General features: G+C 40.3%; 1 non-coding gene across 1 annotated transcript; it reads right to left on the bottom strand.

The window, feature by feature from the left end:
- Window positions 1-1,931: 1,931 nt before the first annotated feature.
- On the bottom strand, window positions 1,932-2,038 carry LOC141662627 (small nucleolar RNA R71). The gene has a single exon (XR_012550733.1). It is a non-coding gene; the product is annotated as a small nucleolar RNA R71 (small nucleolar RNA).
- Between the last annotated feature and the right edge of the window lie 17,223 nt (window positions 2,039-19,261).

Below are 19,261 nucleotides of genomic sequence, written 5' to 3'. Positions count from 1 at the left end.
TACGGCGAAGAAACGGAGCAAACATGGAATTTTTCCAGAAGGGTCCTACGCGCCCGCGCAGCAATGCTGAGCGGCCGCGCAGCAGCCTTGCGCGCCCGCGCAGAAATGCTGAGCGGCCGCGCAGGGTCGGGGGAAAAAGATATATTATTTTAGACTTCTACTTCTGTTTGGCTTCCAACTTCTATGTAATCTGAGTTTTATGGGACTATTATATAAGTAGATTTGAGACGTTTTTCACAGAGTATTAAGAAGAGATTATGTTTTAGATTGTGTTTTGCAAGAAGCGAAGGAGAAAAGGAAGAAGACTGATTTAGCACACAGCAACGAAGAGGAAGCATATATTCTTGTGATTCTTGTTTTGTTGTAACGTTGGATGCTAGTTTTCTTGCTTTGACTTATTTACTCTTGTGACGTACTCTGTTTTAATATAATCAGTTTAGTTATTATTTTCTTGTGTTTGTTATCATGATTTCATATGAACCCATGATGGCGATAAGCTCTATTATGGGCTAATCGTGATCATGGGGTTGCAACGGATTTATTATGGAATTCTTTAGTTAATTGTTTAATACTTTAGTATGTGATGATTGCATGATATCTAGTATTGGTTGTGCGTATTCGTCTTATGTGCGTCGCGAACATATAAGATAGGGTGTTAATCTCTTGTGAAGCGACGGTGGATCTTGAGATTTAGAACTTGCCATGCTAGCATAGGTTCATGTACATTGTGCATGATTAGTGGGTAACTCTAACAGTTTTATTTGCCCTATGTAATCAAAAGGAATAACTTGTGCTTAAATCGTTGTGTTGTCAATTTCTGTAGACATATAGGAACTCAACATAATTGATGACTATTCAACTTCTATCTTAATTGTGGATGTTTGGTAGAATGGTATTAGTACAATGAAAGTTGGTTTTTATCAGTTTCGTGTTATTCGATTAATATCATCACTGTCACATGCTAAAGGTAATAACTATGGCTATAGAAGGAAGTAATAATGAAGTTGTGATCTCATGAGTGTTTTATTATTGATAAATTGAAGTGTTAGTTAAGTGGTTAATTAAGTAGTTAATTATAGTTAATATTTAATCAACAATTTTAAGTGTTATTATCTTAACATTGAGAAGTAATCATACATTGGTGAGTGAGTTAAATTAGACAATAAATTAGTCTGAGTCTCTGAGGGAACGAACTAGAAAGTATTCTATATTACTTGCGAACGCGTATACTTGCGTGAATATTAGTGCGTGATTTCGCCCTAACAAGTTTTTGGCGCCGCTGCCGGGGACTCGGCGTATTTGTTTAGTTTATGTACTTACCATCATTGGTCATTATGACTCAGTGATTAGGACGTAGTAGTTAATTACTCTTTTCGGTTGTGTTTCAGGTACTTTAGCAAGAGTTTATGCAAACTCGTTCTCGTGCTCGCAAGAGGACCTTAGATACAGCTGAGGAGAAAGACGAAGTTCTTGATACTCCGGAGAAGTTAGATTTTGAGGATTCGGATTCAGGAACTGAGCAGAAAGAACCAGTAAACATGGGAGATCGTATTGTTCAAGCTGATCCAGCTCTTATGGATTTTTCTCGGCCTAAAATTGATGACATTCAGTCAAGCATCCTTCATCCGGCTATTCAAGCTAACACCTTTGAAATCAAGCCGGGCACTATTCAGATGGTGCAGAATTCTGTTTCTTTTGGAGGAGCAGCAACTGAAGACCCCAACATGCACATAAGGAATTTTGTCGAGATCTGCAGCACTTTTAAGTATAATGGCGTGACTGATGAGGCTATCAAGTTGAGGCTTTTCCCATTCTCACTGAGGGATAAGGCTAAAGACTGGTTACATTCTGAACCAGCTGGGTCCATCACTACGTGGCAAGATCTTGCGCAAAAGTTTCTGGTGAAGTTTTATCCAATGGGAAAGACTGCTGCTATGAGGAGTGCTCTTACTCAGTTTGCGCAGCAACCTACAGAATCTATGTGCGAGGCTTGGGAACGCTACAAGGAAATGTTGAGAAAATGTCCACATCATGGAATACCGGATTGGATGGTAATCACTGGTTTTTATAATGGTTTGGGGGCCCAATCTCGGCCCATGCTCGATGCAGCAGCTGGAGGTGCCTTATGGGCTAAAAGCTATACTGAGGCGTACAATCTTATTGAGACGATGGCTGCAAATGAGCATCAAAACCCAACTCAGAGGATGACATCAGGCAAGGTAGCAGGTATTCTGGAAGTTGATGCAGCCACCGCTATTGCAGCCCAGCTCCAAGCGCTATCAATGAAGGTTGATTCTTTGGCTACGTATGGAGTTAATCAAATAGTTATGGTTTGTGAGCTTTGTGCAGGTTCTCATGCTACGGATCAGTGTTCTCTTGTCAACGAATCTGTTCAGTATGTGAATAATTATCAGCGACAACAGCAGCCTGTGCCAGCGACTTATCATCCTAACAACAGAAATTATCCAAATTTCAGCTGGGGAAATAATCAGAATGCTATTCAGCCACCATATCAGCAAGGAGTGAGTAAACAGTTTAACCCACCTGGATTCCAGCAACCACAGCAGTATGCTACAAGACAATCATATCCTCAACAGGGAAGTGCAGCTGCACCTACTAGTGCTGATTTTGAGGAACTTAAGTTGTTGTGCAAGAGTCAGGCGGTTTCTATCAAGACCTTGGAAAATCAAATCGGTCAATTAGCCAATGCAGTGCTCAATCGTCAACCTGGCACTCTTCCCAGTGACACGGAAGTACCAGGTAGGAAGGAAGCTAAAGAGCAAGTCAAGGCTATTACCTTAAGGTCTGGAAAAGTAGCTGATGCTGAAAAGGCAAAAGAAGTCGAAGCTGAAGTTAGAGATGAAGAATCTAAGCAAAGGGAGAAAGCGGCGGAACCAAGGAAGACTACTGTTGAACACACTCTGCCTGAGGCTAATACAGGGGAGAAACAGCTCTATCCTCCACCACCTTTTCCTAAGAGATTGCAGCAACAAATGCTGGATAGACAGTTCGGGAAGTTTCTGGAGGTGTTCAAGAAACTTCACATCAATATACCTTTCGCTGAGGCTCTGGAACAAATTCCTAGTTATGCGAAGTTTATGAAGACTATTCTTTCAAGGAAGGTGAAACTGGATGACCTTGAAACCGTTGCTCTCACGGAAGAATGCAGCGCAGTTCTGCAACAAAAGTTACCACCAAAACTGAAAGATCCAGGAAGCTTCACCATTCCCTGCACCATTGGCAATCTAACTTTTGACAAGTGCCTTTGTGATTTGGGAGCAAGCATTAATCTGATTCCGTTGTCGATCTTTAAAAAACTGGATCTGCCTGATCCAAAACCCACATACATGTCGCTACAATTGGCGGACCGTTCCATTACTTACCCAAGGGGCATAGTTGAGGATGTGCTCGTCAAGGTGGATAAGCTCTTCTTTCCTGCTGATTTTGTTATTCTAGATTTTGAGGAAGATAAGAAGATTCCCATAATCTTGGGGAGGCCTTTCTTGGCTACTGGCCGTACCTTGATAGATGTACAAAAAGGGGAACTTACTATGCGGGTTCAAGATCAGGATGTGACCTTCAACGTATTCAAGGCAATGAAATTCCCTACAGAAGATGAGGAGTGCTTAAAAGTGGATGTGATTGATTCTGCGGTTACTTCGGAACTCGATCACATGCTAATGTCTGATGCATTGGAAAAGGCCTTAGTGGGGGAATTTGACAGTGATGATGAAGATAGCAACGAGCAATTACAATATTTGAACGCTTCTCCCTGGAAGCGAAAGCTGGATATACCATTTGAATCTCTTGGTACTTCTGACCTCAAAAACGCTGAAGGGAAGCTCAAACCATCAATAGAGGAAGCACCTACCTTAGAGCTCAAACCATTACCTGAACACTTGAGGTATGCCTTTTTAGGTGATTCATCTACGTTACCTGTTATTATTTCAGCTGACCTTTCAGGTAGTGAGGAAGACAAGCTCTTAAGGATTTTGAGAGAATTCAAATCGGCTATAGGATGGACCATAGCAGACATCAAGGGGATAAGTCCTTCATATTGTATGCATAAAATTCTATTAGAGGAAGGTAGTAAGCCAACTGTGGAACAGCAGCGAAGACTGAACCCGATCATGAAGGAGGTGGTGAAGAAAGAAATTCTGAAATGGCTAGATGCAGGCATCATTTATCCTATTTCTGACAGCTCGTGGGTGAGCCCCGTGCAATGTGTACCTAAGAAAGGAGGTATCACTGTGGTCGCAAATGAAAAGAATGAGCTCATCCCTACTCGAACAGTTACAGGATGGAGAGTATGCATGGATTATAGAAAATTGAACAAAGCCACAAGGAAGGATCACTTCCCTCTCCCATTCATCGATCAAATGCTTGACAGATTGGCGGGACATGAGTATTTTTGTCTTCTGGATGGGTATTCTGGGTATAATCAGATTTGTATTGCACCAGAGGATCAGGAAAAGACTACCTTCACTTGTCCATTTGGCACATTTGCTTTTCGAAGAGTTTTGTTTGGGTTATGTGGCGCCCCGGCCACCTTTCAGAGATGTATGATGGCTATATTCTCTGACATGATTGGAAATAACGTCAAAGTGTTCATGGATGACTTCTCCGTCTTTGGACACTCATATGATGAATGTTTGAATAATCTGCGCGCCGTACTCAAAAGATGCGTGGAAACTAATTTGGTGCTTAATTGGGAGAAATGTCATTTTATGGTGCGTGAAGGCATTATCCTTGGGCATAAGGTCTCTAGCAAAGGTCTGGAGGTGGACAAGGCCAAGGTGGGAGTCATTGAAAATCTTCCCCCACCTAATTCGGTGAAAGGAATCCGTAGTTTTCTCGGTCATGCGGGTTTTTATCGGCGATTCATCAAGGACTTTTCAAAGATATCTAAGCCGTTGTGCAATTTACTTGAGAAAGATATGCCTTTCAAATTTGATGATGAATGTTTGGCAGCATTCGAGACTCTCAAGGAGAGTTTGATCACGGCACCAGTTATTACAGCACCAGATTGGACAGAACCGTTTGAGATGATGTGTGATGCGAGTGACTATGCGGTAGGTGCAGTTCTGGGACAGCGCAAGAAAAATCTCTTCCATGTGGTCTACTATGCGAGTAAGACTTTAAATGGGGCCCAATTGAACTACACCACTACTGAGAAGGAGCTTTTGGCTATAGTCTTTGGCTTTGAGAAATTTCGATCTTATCTGCTTGGTACGAAAGTGACAGTATTCACTGATCATGCAGCTATTCGCTATCTGGTTTCTAAGAAGGATTCGAAACCGAGACTCATTCGTTGGGTGCTTTTACTTCAAGAATTTGAGTTAGAGATCAAAGATAGAAAAGGTACCGAGAATCAAGTAGCTGACCATCTCTCTAGGTTGGAGAATCCCGATTTTACTTCACAAGATAGGACGTTAATCAATGAATCTTTTCCGGATGAGCAGTTGTTTGCAATTCAGGAGGAAGAACCATGGTTTGCAGATATTGTAAACTATCTTGTCAGCAATATAATGCCTCCTAATTTGACATCCACGTAAAAGAAGAAGTTTCTGCATGAGGTGAAGTGGTATATGTGGGATGAACCATATTTATTTAGACAGGGAGCTGACCAGATCATCAGGAGATGTATCCCGTTCTGTGAGACGGAGGGGATATTACGAGACTGCCATTCCACGGTTTATGGTGGACACTATGGAGGTGAGAAGACGGCAGCTCGTATTCTGTAAGTAGGTTTTTTCTGGCCCACCTTGTCCAAAGAGTGGGAAATTTGTCAAGGAAGGATGAGATGCCATTAAATGTGATGCTTGAAGTCGAGGTCTTTGATGTATGGGGAATCGATTTCATGGGGCCTTTTATCTCGTCTTGCAATAATCAGTACATCTTGCTGGCAGTCGATTATGTCTCAAAATGGGTCGAAGTTAAAGCTTTACCGACAAATGATGCAAAGGCAGTGCTAAATTTTCTTCATAAGCAAATTTTCACAAGGTTTGGAACGCCTCGGGTAATCATAAGTGATGAAGGATCGCATTTTTGCAACCGTAAGATCACTTCTATGATGCAGCGTTATAATGTGAATCATCGAGTAGCTACTGCCTATCACCCGCAAACAAATGGTCAAGCGGAAGTGTCTAACAGAGAGATAAAGCACATTCTAGAGAAGGTTGTTTGTCCGTCAAGGAAGGATTGGTCTTTAAAGCTCGATGAAGCTGTTTGGGCTTACAGAACAGCATACAAAACTCCACTTGGGATGTCACCGTTTCAGTTGGTGTACGGTAAGGGATGTCATCTACCGGCGGAGCTTGAGCATAAGGCCTACTGGGCATTGAAGAAATTGAACCTGGATTTAGATGCAGCTGGTAAGAAAAGAATGCTTCAGCTTAATGAACTTGATGAATTTCGACTTCAAGCGTACGAGAATAACAAAATGTATAAGGAAAAGGTGAAGAGGTGGCACGATAGGAAGCTACATCCTAAGTTATTTGTGCCAGGGCAACAAGTTCTGTTATTCAACTCTCGGCTCCGACTTTTTCCTGGGAAGTTGAAATCAAGGTGGTCTGGACCTTTTATTGTCAAAACTGTGTTTCCACACGGAGCGGTGGAAATTTTTGAGAATGATTCGGACCAAGCATTCAAGGTTAACGGTCAGCGGTTGAAGCACTACTATGGGGACATGGCAAACCGAGAGGTGATTAGTGCCATTTTGTTGACTACGTGAGAAAGGTACGGAACGTCAAGCTAATGACGAAAAAGAAGCGCTGCGTGGGAGGCAACCCATGAATTGTTGTTACAGGAACCCTTAAAAGTTAATAACCTATCCAAAAACACAAAAAAATCAGAAAACAGGGGCTGAAAAAAAAATTCCAGAGACCCTCTGCGCGCCCGCGCAGCTATGCTGAGCGGCCGCGCAGCTTTCTGCGCGCCCGCGCAGAAATGCTGAGCGGCCGCGCAGGGGTCGAGTTCCAGAAATTTTTTTACAGTTCAGAGAAAAAAAAAACAAACAAACAAAAACACAAAAACCCATTACAGCCCATAAACCCACGAATTCTTTTCCCATTAACCCATGATTTTATCCCTCAACCCCACTCCTAATCTAATTTAACCTACTCCACACCCTATATATACATACACCTATCCTACATAACTTCCTACACTTAAACCCTCTCATAAACATCAAAAAAATCAGTTCTTTCACACTTTTATTCACAAATCAATGGCACCCAAGAGAGCACGCACTATTGACAGCAGCAGCACAGTTCCTACTGCTGATTCATCAAGGGGTACTGCTGCAAGGCCTCGGTTAACTGACAGAGCCGCGGAGGAGGAGTACACTAGGCTGTTGGGGAAGCCGATTCTGAAGGAGAGGGGGTTTTTACCATCAGGGAGGGATGGTGAGTTGTTGCCCATGATTGCAGAGAAGGGGTGGATAGCTTTTTGTGAGTCACCCGAAGCAGTACCGATGAGTGTTGTTCGCGAGTTCTACGCGAACGCGAAGGCTGAAAAGAATGGGTTTTCTGTAGTTCGTGGGCTGACGGTTGATTATCATCCTGCGGCGATTCGCCGTGTGATTGGACAGCGAGAGAGGAAGCCCGAGGAGGAGAACTGGAATGAAAAGACTGCTGAGGATTTTGACTTGGATTTGATTTGTGCGACTCTCTGTCGACCGGGCACAGTTTGGAACCGCAGTCCAGCCAATAATGAGTATCGTCACTTTCGGCGATCGCCATGAACAGGTATGCCCGTGCATGGAATGCATTTATATGTGCTAATATTTTGCCTTCTTCACATGCACACGAGGTCACAGTTGAGAGAGCACAGTTGTTGTGGGGAATTCTGAATGAGGAATACTATGTGGACCTTGGTGAGTTTATCTACCAAGGAATTCTGAAGTTTTTGAGGGGAGCAAAGCATATGAACATCCCTTATGCATCCACGGTTACGAAGCTATGCCGAACAGTAGGAGTGAACTGGCCGGCTCATGAGCAGTTGCAGTTGCCAGAAGCTCCGATAGATTCTGGCACTCTGAATGGGATGCAGGAGTGGACCGGTGGTGAGCCTGAGGAGCATGGGCTGGGTTATCGTCTTCCAGGAGGGCGTCCAGCACGAGGTGCTACTATGGCCAGGCCAGGGCATGGTGAGGCTAGTTCTTCGAGAGCTCAGGAGGGTGCTGGGATGGGTGATGCCCAGTATAGGATACTTTCACGGCGGATGGATGCCATGTATGAGACGCAGAGCAGGTTTGCTCAGGAGCTCACCCTTGCGTTAGGGACTGCTTTTCGAGGCCTTGGAGCTGATATCCAGTGGCCAGTTTTTGGTGAGGACTCTGCATACCCGCCGCCTGATACTCCACCCACTGAGGGTGATGATGATGATGACTCCGAGTAGGTATACCCTGTGTTCCTTTCTACTACCTTCACTGGGGACAGTGAAGATTTTAAGTTTGGGGGTGGTAGTTAAGGAATATTTTGTGTGTGTCATATAGCTGCATATTCATGATAGTTAGTTCATATAGTTGCATAATTTTTGCCATATAGTTTTTTTTTATATAGCTTTATTTGTTTGTCATATCATATAGCTCATGCATATACCATGATCCCTTTTGCAATGATTTATCGACTGAATTGTGATATTGATGCGAGTGTAGTGATAGCATTAAAGTATTATTAAGTTGTGTAGGTTGATATGCATGCTAGAAGCACTTGTATTGTCACTAAGTCTTAGAGAATGCTTAAGGACTAGATTGTTGTTATGATTTGATTATTTTCGAGGATAATCTATTTATTATGCTTAGAATTTGATAATAGGTTCTTAGTGGTAAAGGCATGAAAAAGAAAAAAAATGGAGTAAAAATGGAATTTGTTGCTAGTTGTGGCTAGGCGTCAAATGGCTAGTAACCGGCTCGCATGTTATGCGAGTAGTCTAGGGTTGAGCAAGATGGAGCGAAACGCACTTGCTCAGAGAAAAAAAAAAAATTGCGTAATTGATCAAGAGTGGGCTCTTTGGTATTCGAGTTATTAAGTTCTTAGGGGACTTTGTGCCTAGTGACCTAAGGCTTTTAGAGTCTGGGATCCGCTAACCTAACACTCGTTACATGGATACCATTGTATAAGTCTTTTGTGGACCTCACTCATTGCACGGTCAAATAAGCATTTGAGTTGTAAATAAAAAGCACGATTCCGTAGTAAGCTCCAGAGTTCTTGTAGTGTTGTATATCACTTTGTGCCTAGAATTTTTATTCTTTGTATAATCGTAGGATTGCCTTGAGGATAGTCTAGTCATAGTAATTGGTCTAGTTCCAAAGCATATCTGTTAAGCATTTGCACACACCACGTTTCTGGCGGTATGTCCGTTTGCATGAGTTTCTTGATCTTTAGTGTCTAACTGCATTCGTTGAGACGTGACAATTTGGTTGGTTAATTGTAGTAAGGGGGATCGTTGCATTTTCATATAGATTGCATTCATGCATATTTTTATTTGTTTTTGAGTCTGTGACGCTTGAGGACAAGCATCGATTTAAGTTTGGGGGTGTGATAAGTGGCATTTTATACCACTTGAAACGTCTTAAAATGGCTTAAATTGGTGTCTTGAAATCAAGTATTTTGTGTATTTGATGCGTTTTTCTAGTGTTTATGCATTTCAGGGTATTAGTTGCATTTCGAAGGAGGAATCATCAAGAATAAGCCTTGGCATGTGTTCACCATTGCGAGAGGAAAAGAACGGGCAGATTACGGCGAAGAAACGGAGCAAACATGGAATTTTTCCAGAAGGGTCCTGCGCGCCCGCGCAGCAATGCTGAGCGGCCGCGCAGCAGCCTTGCGTGCCCGCGCAGAAATTCTGAGCGGCCACGCAGGGTCGGGGGAAAAAGATATATTATTTTAGACTTCTACTTCTGTTTGGCTTCCAACTTCTATGTAATCTGAGTTTTATGGGACTATTATATAAGTAGATTTGAGACGTTTTTCACAGAGTATTAAGAAGAGATTATGTTTTAGATTGTGTTTTGCAAGAAGCGAAGGAGAAAAGGAAGAAGACTGATTTAGCACACAGCAACGAAGAGGAAGCATATATTCTTATGATTCTTGTTTTGTTGTAACGTTGGATGCTAGTTTTCTTGCTTTGACTTATTTACTCTTGTGACGTACTCTGTTTTAATATAATCAGTTTAGTTATTATTTTCTTGTGTTTGTTATCATGATTTCATATGAACCCATGATGGCGATAAGTTCTATTATGGGCTAATCGTGATCATGGGGTTGCAACGGATTTATTATGGAATTCTTTAGTTAATTGTTTAATACTTTAGTATGTGATGATTGCATGATATCTAGTATTGGTTGTGCGTATTCGTCTTATGTGCGTCGCGAACATATAAGATAGGGTGTTAATCTCTTGTGAAGCGATGGTGGATCTTGAGATTTAGAACTTGCCATGCTAGCATAGGTTCATGTACATTGTGCATGATTAGTGGGTAACTCTAACAGTTTTATTTGCCCTATGTAATCAAAAGGAATAACTTGTGCTTAAATCGTTGTGTTGTCAATTTCTGTAGACATATAGGAACTCAACATAATTGATGACTATTCAACTTCTATCTTAATTGTGGATGTTTGGTAGAATGGTATTAGTACAATGAAAGTTAGCTTTTATCAGTTTCGTGTTATTCGATTAATATCATCACTGTCACATGCTAAAGGTAATAACTATGGCTATAGAAGGAAGTAATAATGAAGTTGTGATCTCATGAGTGTTTTATTATTGATAAATTGAAGTGTTAGTTAAGTGGTTAATTAAATAGTTAATTATAGTTAATATTTAATCAACAATTTTAAGTGTTATTATCTTAACATTGAGAAGTAATCATACATTGGTGAGTGAGTTAAATTAGACAATAAATTAGTCTGAGTCTCTGAGGGAACGAACTAGAAAGTATTCTATATTACTTGCGAACGCGTATACTTGTGTGAATATTAGTGCGTGATTTCGCCCTAACACCTCTCATGAACCATACCAAACATACGAACTCTAATTTATACAAAAGTAGGGCTAGGGTATGAGATTATACCTTCCTTGGTGAGTAAAAGTACTAGGGAGCTTGGAATCACCCTTGAAAATCCTTACCAAAGCTATATCTAAACAAAAACACAAGATCAAAATTTTAAGTTCTTGAAAACACTATTCACCAAGAACTTTGATGAATTGATTAGCTATGATAATCATGGAATCTTGAGCTTAAACTTATGGCTCATCTAAGTTATGAATTATAGAAGCTAAAGAAACAAACCTCTTGAATTATGAAGGTGTGTAGCTTAAGTTTTGAAAAATTTCCCTTGCTTTTCCATGGAAAAGCCGAGAGCTTGATGAAGAGATGTTACGACCGGCATTTTATGTAATATTATTTGTGAATTTGGTATAATATTAAGTCAAATGAAAATATATTCAATGATTGTACGATTGTGTGAGTGAAAATTTCTGCATTATAAATTTGCTTTGGGTAGTATATGATTTTTCAAAGCAAGAGTTTATTTAATTTCTTTATTTTTGATTTATAAGGAATATTCTAAGCTTTGGAAAAATCTTCTTTTAAAAGGCATTTTGTTCACAAATTTTGAAAATGATTTTATAAAGTCTCTAAAAATCCAAGTTATTTTATGGTATAAATTTTATAATTTTTGAACTTGTATTTTATTTTATAAAAATAAATCTTTACAAATTTTATTTGTTATAATTATCAAATTACATAAGAGACCATGCATGCAAATCATCTTTCTATTCTCTCAAAGGGCAAATAAGACTTTTCCAACCCCACTAACTCATTTGATTATTACCAAATTACTACCTTAGCCTTGCATGCAAAATGGCCTAACTTTAGTCAAGGGACATTTTTGTAAGTTCTCACTTCCACTCATTATTTGTCAACCAAATAGCATAAAACAAACAAATCAAAGTGGAGAGAAGTCATTCATCATTTCACACTCCAACACACCACAAAAATTTCTCTCTTCTCCCCCCTCCCACCTTACTCTCGGCCGAAGGCCAATTCCCCACCCCCCCCTTCCATTTTTCAATTCATTCTTCACCTTCCCAAGTGTAAATCTTTTACCTACATTCATATTACATACTTTCCAAGTATTTTGTGACTTGGAAGTTGAAGTTCCATGGATGCATGTGTAGTTCTTATGTGATCTCCAAGGAGAAACTCTTGATTCTTGTGAATTCAAGAGCTCTCTATGAGATATATTATATATGTGCTAACTAAGTGCTTTATGGAGATATCATGCTTTAAAATCCTTTGCATGCTACTAAAATCTCATTATAAATTTATGTTTAGCCATGCATGCTAGTTTTAAGACATTAAAATGATGATCAACCATGTTTTGCATGCTATTCTTTTCGAAATCATGTTGTTATCTATAAAATTCAAAATAGATGTGCTTAAATAGATTGTTTCCATGATGAATTTCTTATTAATACTTAAAAGGAGTTATATTTCATAATTATTAAGGATAAGTATTAGGTGCAAGTCGATTTTGCAAGCATTTACAACTTTATGCCTAGCCGAAATCTTGTTATGTGCTTTCCATGAGTTGCATGTTATATAATTAGTTGCATGTTGTTGTTTTTAGGCATGGATGATCTCACCCAATGTTATTTTGAGAATAAAGGAGTTAGTTCAGTAGAATACCATGTATAAGTCTTTGTTTAAGTTTTGAGTTGTTGTTAGATAGGTTTGTCAAGTCAAAGCCTTGGAAAAATGAGAGTTATAGTTTCTGCAGAAAAATCAGTTTAGTACCCTGAGGTTTAGAGTGAGTTTTGACCATGTCATTGATGTGCACTTTGAGGCCCAAGCTACCAGAAGTTAGTATGGGGAGTATATAATAGGTTTTAGGAGTTGGTTGGAGGTTTGCATGTCATTTTGTTAGGTGCACAAGTAGAATAACAAAATCTGTCCAGCAGGGGGCAGTTTTGTTGCAACTTAGAAATAGGGAGATTTGGCCATGTCACGGGTAGGCCCTCATTAGGCCCAATTGGGCCTTAGTTAGAGGGTATGTCAGAGAAGTTTTTCCAACCATAGTTCATAGGATATGAGCTAGAACCATGTGTCACAAGTTAATTCAAGTCAGGGCATTTTCTGCCCAGAAAAACAGGGGAACCTTGGACTTTTAGCTTAGGCCCAAGAAGGCCCAAGCCAGGCCTTTGAGCCACATCAAGCTTGTGAGATGCCCTTAGGTCAGGAGAGTCTTGTGTAAAAATTTTGAAGAAAAACTTGTAGTTTAAGAGTGTCTAATGCACTCAAGAAACCTTAGTTACCATTCTGAAATTTGCACCAGTGAGCACTTTCACTTATCACATAGCTTTAGAACACTTAGAAGTGAGTATTAGGTCGACCACCATAGTTGTAAGATAGTATAAGGTCAGTAGAGCAAAAGGCACAAGTGAGGGTCAATAAGTTTTGGATAATTTAGGAAAGGCACATTGATTAGGAAGCCCAAATTTGAAGACTTTGTTTAGTTAGTGACCAAGTGACTTAAGTGGTGAGTCGAGATCATCCAAGCCTAGTGTGGCATTATGGTGTATATGATGTTATTTGGTATTAATATACGATATGTGATTATGTGGCTACGTGTGTACATTTGAAAATATAATGGTGGATATGAATTAAGTGCGTATAGGCCTAAGTGCCATCCATGTTTAATTTCGGGTTATAAATAGGTTAAGATGGTAAGAATATATTATAATGAGGATTATTATTATTTATGTAGGATCTCGAGACGAGGGAAAACTTGCCATAAAAGTCGAGTGAAGCTTCAGTTGTTGCTCCTACCAGTCAGACCAGACCAGTCTATCTCAAGGCAAGTGATTCAACTTGACCTTCGTATTTACTGTAAACAGTTCATATATATATCGATGCAATTATCCTGAGTCATTTTGATATATTTAAATCAAGCGTATCTTTTGTTTATCTTTGAGTTACATAGAGATGCCATGAACCCTCGAGTATGTATTGCAAGTAGTTCAAAAGTCTTTCATGATAGTTTAATGCCATGATAAAATAGAGATTTGTTATAATACTTTATTGATCCTTTTGATTATCATGCTATTGATCCCTGAGAAATCTTGATATTGCACCCTGATGCTTTGATTCAACTCTTGAAATAACCTCGATAGAAACTTTATCTTGATACCTAAAAGCCAATCATTTCTTAAATTCATTCATGATTGTTTGATAACCCTATCCTCACCCTAAAGCTTGATACCCTGTTATATCTTGAGCTGATGATCACTTTCTTTATATTTTAACACCTCTATCCTATTGGAACCAGTGATGCTTATCTTCTTGATGTTCTAATACCTATACCTTGTCTACAACCATTGCTTTAAGCCTAGTTTGGCATTACTCTTTCATATTATCCAATAGCCTTGCTCAATTTCCTTGTCAAAGTTCTTGTTTATGGAAACCTCTCAATTACCCTAATATAGTTAAGTCTAGTGGATCATGGCCCTGAGATTTAGTGTCATATTTCCAGTGTTTCAAGTTGATCTATAATCCCTTGATAAAAATGATTACAGTCGAAAGAGATTTTGTCATAAATCGGCATCAGTTTTTAAAATGATTAAAATGTGGATTTTTCAGTCCCAAAGGGGGATAAATGTTTTCTTTGAATGGTGGATCTGGACTGAGACGCGAGTCCTTTCCACACTTATATTAGGCTTAAAAGTTGCCTAGGGATTCCCAATAATGTTTTAGAACCCAGCGAGGTTCGGGATTACTTCGCGGCTGATCACCGGCTGTAATCCGTAGCGTCATAAAATGATTTTGATTAAGAATGATTTTAAAATTTGTTTTGATGCAAGCAAAATGATGCCAACTCACATAAGTTTTATCTCTCGTTATCATTGATTATGTCTTTCCATTGTCATTCCTAAAGGTATATCTCGATTTATGTTTTGCGTTGTACTATTAGCACTTGTTGAGCTTTTGGCTCACTTCTTGCTTTACCCTTATATTACAGCTAGCAGCTATGGTTAGATTCAAGCAGACTGCCCGTAAGACCTGTGATGCTGATGCTTATGTTCGAGCTCAGGTAGAATAAGTAATAATAGTTGTGTGAGGACTCGGTATTTGTAATTAGATGTAATAGTTGGTAGTGTTGGGCTGTTCCAAACCCTAAACTGTAAGATCTTGGATTTTGGTTGTGTATTCTTCATTAAAAAGATGTAATAGCTATATTTATTTCGCTATTTAAGTTGGGGGTGTGACAGGTTTTGGTATCAGAGCTACGGTTTAGAGTCCCTGGACAGCCCAAATAGGTTATAGGATTTGTGTGTAGGTTATAGATATTATGCGAGAGAGTAGGTTAAGTAAATTATTATTAATACTCCTCTTATTGGTTGTCAGCAAAGGGCGCATTCCTCGTCATCCTCTGGGTCGGACGACACTATTGCTTTCTCCGTGTATGCTGAGTTGAGGCGCGAGTTCGACATGCTTCAGGGCAAGTACGACCGACTGATAGACCGACTGAAGAACGTGTATCCGGACAGCCGAAACTACGAAGGGAAGCCCAAGGAGCAGATCACTGCGAGACTTGAGACCTTGGTTCAGTACGTCAACACTAAGCTTGAGGAGATGCCAGCGCACCGGGACCGTACCAGCCAGTATGTCATTCAGATGGTGGCGGATGAGCTCCAGAGCATTGTGAAGACGCTTCGAGAGGAAAAGACTACCAAGCCCCGTTCAGATGGAGTGGAGCCTTAGTTCTTTCCATTTACCTTTCATGTTGTTGTACTATCAGACTCTATGGAATCCCCAGTTGTTTCCGTCTTTCCTTTAAATAAGCCTGTTATTCCTAGAATCAGACTATGTCCCAATCCTATGTACTGTGACCTTTAAAATTTCAATAATTATGTGCTATTGTTCCATTTGCTCTCAACTGTTATTTTATGTTTTTGTCATCATATCTGCTTAATTTGGAAACTTGACCCCATATGTAAACAAGAATGCCATGCGATACCCTCGAATCATTTTATCGTTCATATCTGTTTTGACACAACTCTTATTTCAGGATCATGCCTCCCAAAAAGAAGAACCCAACAACCACCTTCACCACAGACCCAAATATTCTTCGACTACTGGAAACCTTGCAACAGCAAACCAATGCTATAGCTCAACAACAACTAACTCTTCAACAACGAATTGAAAACCAAGATAACCGTGAGCCACACCAACCACCTGAACCACCAGTACCACCTAGACAAATTGTCACTTTCAAAGCTTTTCAGAATGTGAATCCACCTGTATTTCATGATACCACTGATCCAGTGATAGCAAACACATGGATCAAGGAGATGGAAAGGGCTTTTAAGTTGGTACAGTTATGAGACGATCAGAAGACGCCGTATGCCACTTACTTCTTGAAGGGAGAAGTCATCTATTGGTGGGAATCAGTAAAAGCTATGGAAGTCACTCAGTAGGTTTCTTGGGAGAGATTTAAAAAGTTATTTCTGGACAAGTATTACCCTAAGTACATGCAGAATCAGATGGAGCTAAAATTTCTTGAGTTGAAGCAAGGGAACATGACTGTATTGGAGTATGAGAAGAAGTTCACTGAGTTGTCAAGGTTTGTGACAAAGTATACCAGCACTGAGGAGGAAAAAGCAAAGAAATTTCAGCAAGGATTGGAGCCTTGGATCAGAGATAGGGTGGCTATGTTTGAGCTTGAAACTTATGCGGGAGTAGTACAGAAAGCTGCTCTGATTGAGAATAATGGGATGCAGTCAAGGAAAGAGAGGGATAACAAGAAGAGGAAGGTTCCATTTTATGGAGAAAAGTCTGAAGCTGGAAGTTCGCAAGATCGGAATGTAAAGAGGATTGGTTTCCAGAAGGGCGGAAATTTTCAAAGGAAGGGAAATTTGGGCAAAAGGCAAGAATCAAAAGGGAACAATCAGGCAAGCCAAGGGCAAGTTGGAGAAAACAGGTTCCAGAGGCCAGAATGCAAGCACTGTGGAAGAAGGCACCCCGGAGTATGCAATAAGCTGAGTTGACCTGTTATAGGTGCAATCAGAAGGGACATTTGGCAAACGAGTGCAAGATGCCGAAGCCAGGAGTTACGTGTTACAAGTGTGGGAAGACTGGACACATGGCTAGGGAGTGTAAGGCAACAGGACCAGTCAGAGCTCTGATGAACGTGGCAAGTACCAGTGCAAGCGTGCCAGCTAAGGTATTGGCATTACCTCCACCACCCGCACCAACCCCGCAAGCAACAGCAAGGACATTTGATCTAAAGATGAAAGATGCTGTTCAGAATTCTGAGGTGATAGCAGGTACACTTTTACTCAATAATGTCAAAGCTAAAGTATTGATTGATTCGGGAGCAACAAGATCTTTCATATCAGAATCTTTTGTTGATAAGCTCCAATGTGATAAAACGGTTATGAGTGAGGTAGTAAATGTGGTAATTGCGAACCAAGAGAAGATTCCTATGAATCAATTTTGTCCAAAATGTGAGATTGATATTTCGGGATATAAGTTCTCAGCCGACTTGATACTCTTCAAGCTGGGAGAGTTTGATATAATTTTAGGAATGGATTGGTTAGGAGAGAATAGCGCTCAGATAAATTGTAAGACCAAGAGAGTGTATTTAAAGATGAAGAGTGGAGAGAAGGTAGTATTTAAGGGGCAGAGGCAAGAGCAACTATTTCTTACAATTATTCAGGCTAAGAAGTTACTTAGAAAAGGTTGTGAGTCGTTCCTAGCATATGTAGTGGATTCAGAGAGAGGCAGCCCCAGCATGGAAGATATTCCTGTAGTTAATGAGTTCCCCGATGTGTTTCCCGACGAACTACCAGGCTTACCACCAGATCGACAAATTGAGTTCGAGATCAACCTTGCTCCAGGCACGGAACCAGTTAAAAGGCTCCGTATAGGATGGCACCAGCAGAAATGAAAGAGTTGGCGAGCCAGCTACAAGAATTATTGGATAAGGGAGTGATACGACCAAGTACGTCGCCATGGGGAGCACCTGTTCTCTTTGTGAAGAAGAAAGATGGGAGTATGCGTCTATGCATAGATTACCGGGAGTTGAATAAAGTAACGATCAAGAACCGATACCCGCTACCAAGGATAGATGACCTTTTTGATCAGTTAAAGGGAGCAAAATGCTTTTCGAAGATTGATTTGAGATCGGGATACCATCAATTAAAGATCAAGGAAGAAGATATTCCCAAGACCGCATTTAGGACCAGATATGGGCATTACGAATTCCTAGTAATGCCGTTTGGATTGACCAACGCTCCGGCCACATTTATGGATCTGATGAATCGAGTATTTAAGAAGTATTTGGATAAATTTGTCGTGGTATTTATTGATGACATCCTTATTTATTCTAAGTCGGAAGAAGAACATAAGCAGCACCTCTGGATAGCATTGGAGATACTCCGACAAGAGAAGTTGTATGCCAAGTTTACCAAATGTGAGTTTTGGTTAAAGGAAGTTCAATTTTTGGGGCATGTTATTGGAAATGAGGGAGTTAAAGTGGATCCGGCGAAGATTGAGGCAGTTATGAGTTGGGAGAGGCCAAAGACTCCTACGGAAGTGTGAAGTTTTCTAGGATTGGCCGGATACTATAGAAGATTCGTCAAGGATTTCTCGAAGATCGCCACGCCATTGACCAAGTTAACCAGAAAGAATCAAAAGTTTGAATGGAGTGCAGAATGTGAAAATAGCTTTCAAGAGTTAAAACAGAAGTTGGTAACAGCTCCGGTGTTGGTACTTCCAGATGATCAAGGGAATTTTGTAATATTCAGCGACGCTTCACATAAGGGTTTGGGTTGTGTGTTGATGCAACACAGTAAGGTAATAGCATATGCGTCAAGACAGTTGAAGCCGCACGAGTTAAAGTATCCGACGCATGACTTGGAACTAGCCGCCATAGTGTTCGCACTCAAGATTTGGAGACACTATCTCTATGGAGAGAAGTGTGAAATGTCACACCCCCAACTTAAATAGCGAAATAAATATAGCTATTACATATTTTTAATGAAGAATACACAACCAAAATCCAAGATCTTACAGTTTAGGGTTTGGAACAACCCAACACTACCAACTATTACATCTGATTACAAATACCGAGTCCTCACACAACTATTATTACTTATTCTACCTGAGCTCGAACATAAGCATCAGCATCACAGGTCTTACGGGCAGTCTGCTTGAATCTAACCATAGCTGCTAGCTGTAATATAAGGGTAA

This window comes from Apium graveolens, chromosome 5, assembly GCF_009905375.1.
Source record: "Apium graveolens cultivar Ventura chromosome 5, ASM990537v1, whole genome shotgun sequence".
In the NCBI taxonomy this organism is placed as follows: domain Eukaryota; kingdom Viridiplantae; phylum Streptophyta; class Magnoliopsida; order Apiales; family Apiaceae; genus Apium; species Apium graveolens.
Note: the sequence above shows the minus strand (reverse complement) of the source record. Positions and strands in the feature narration are given on the sequence as shown.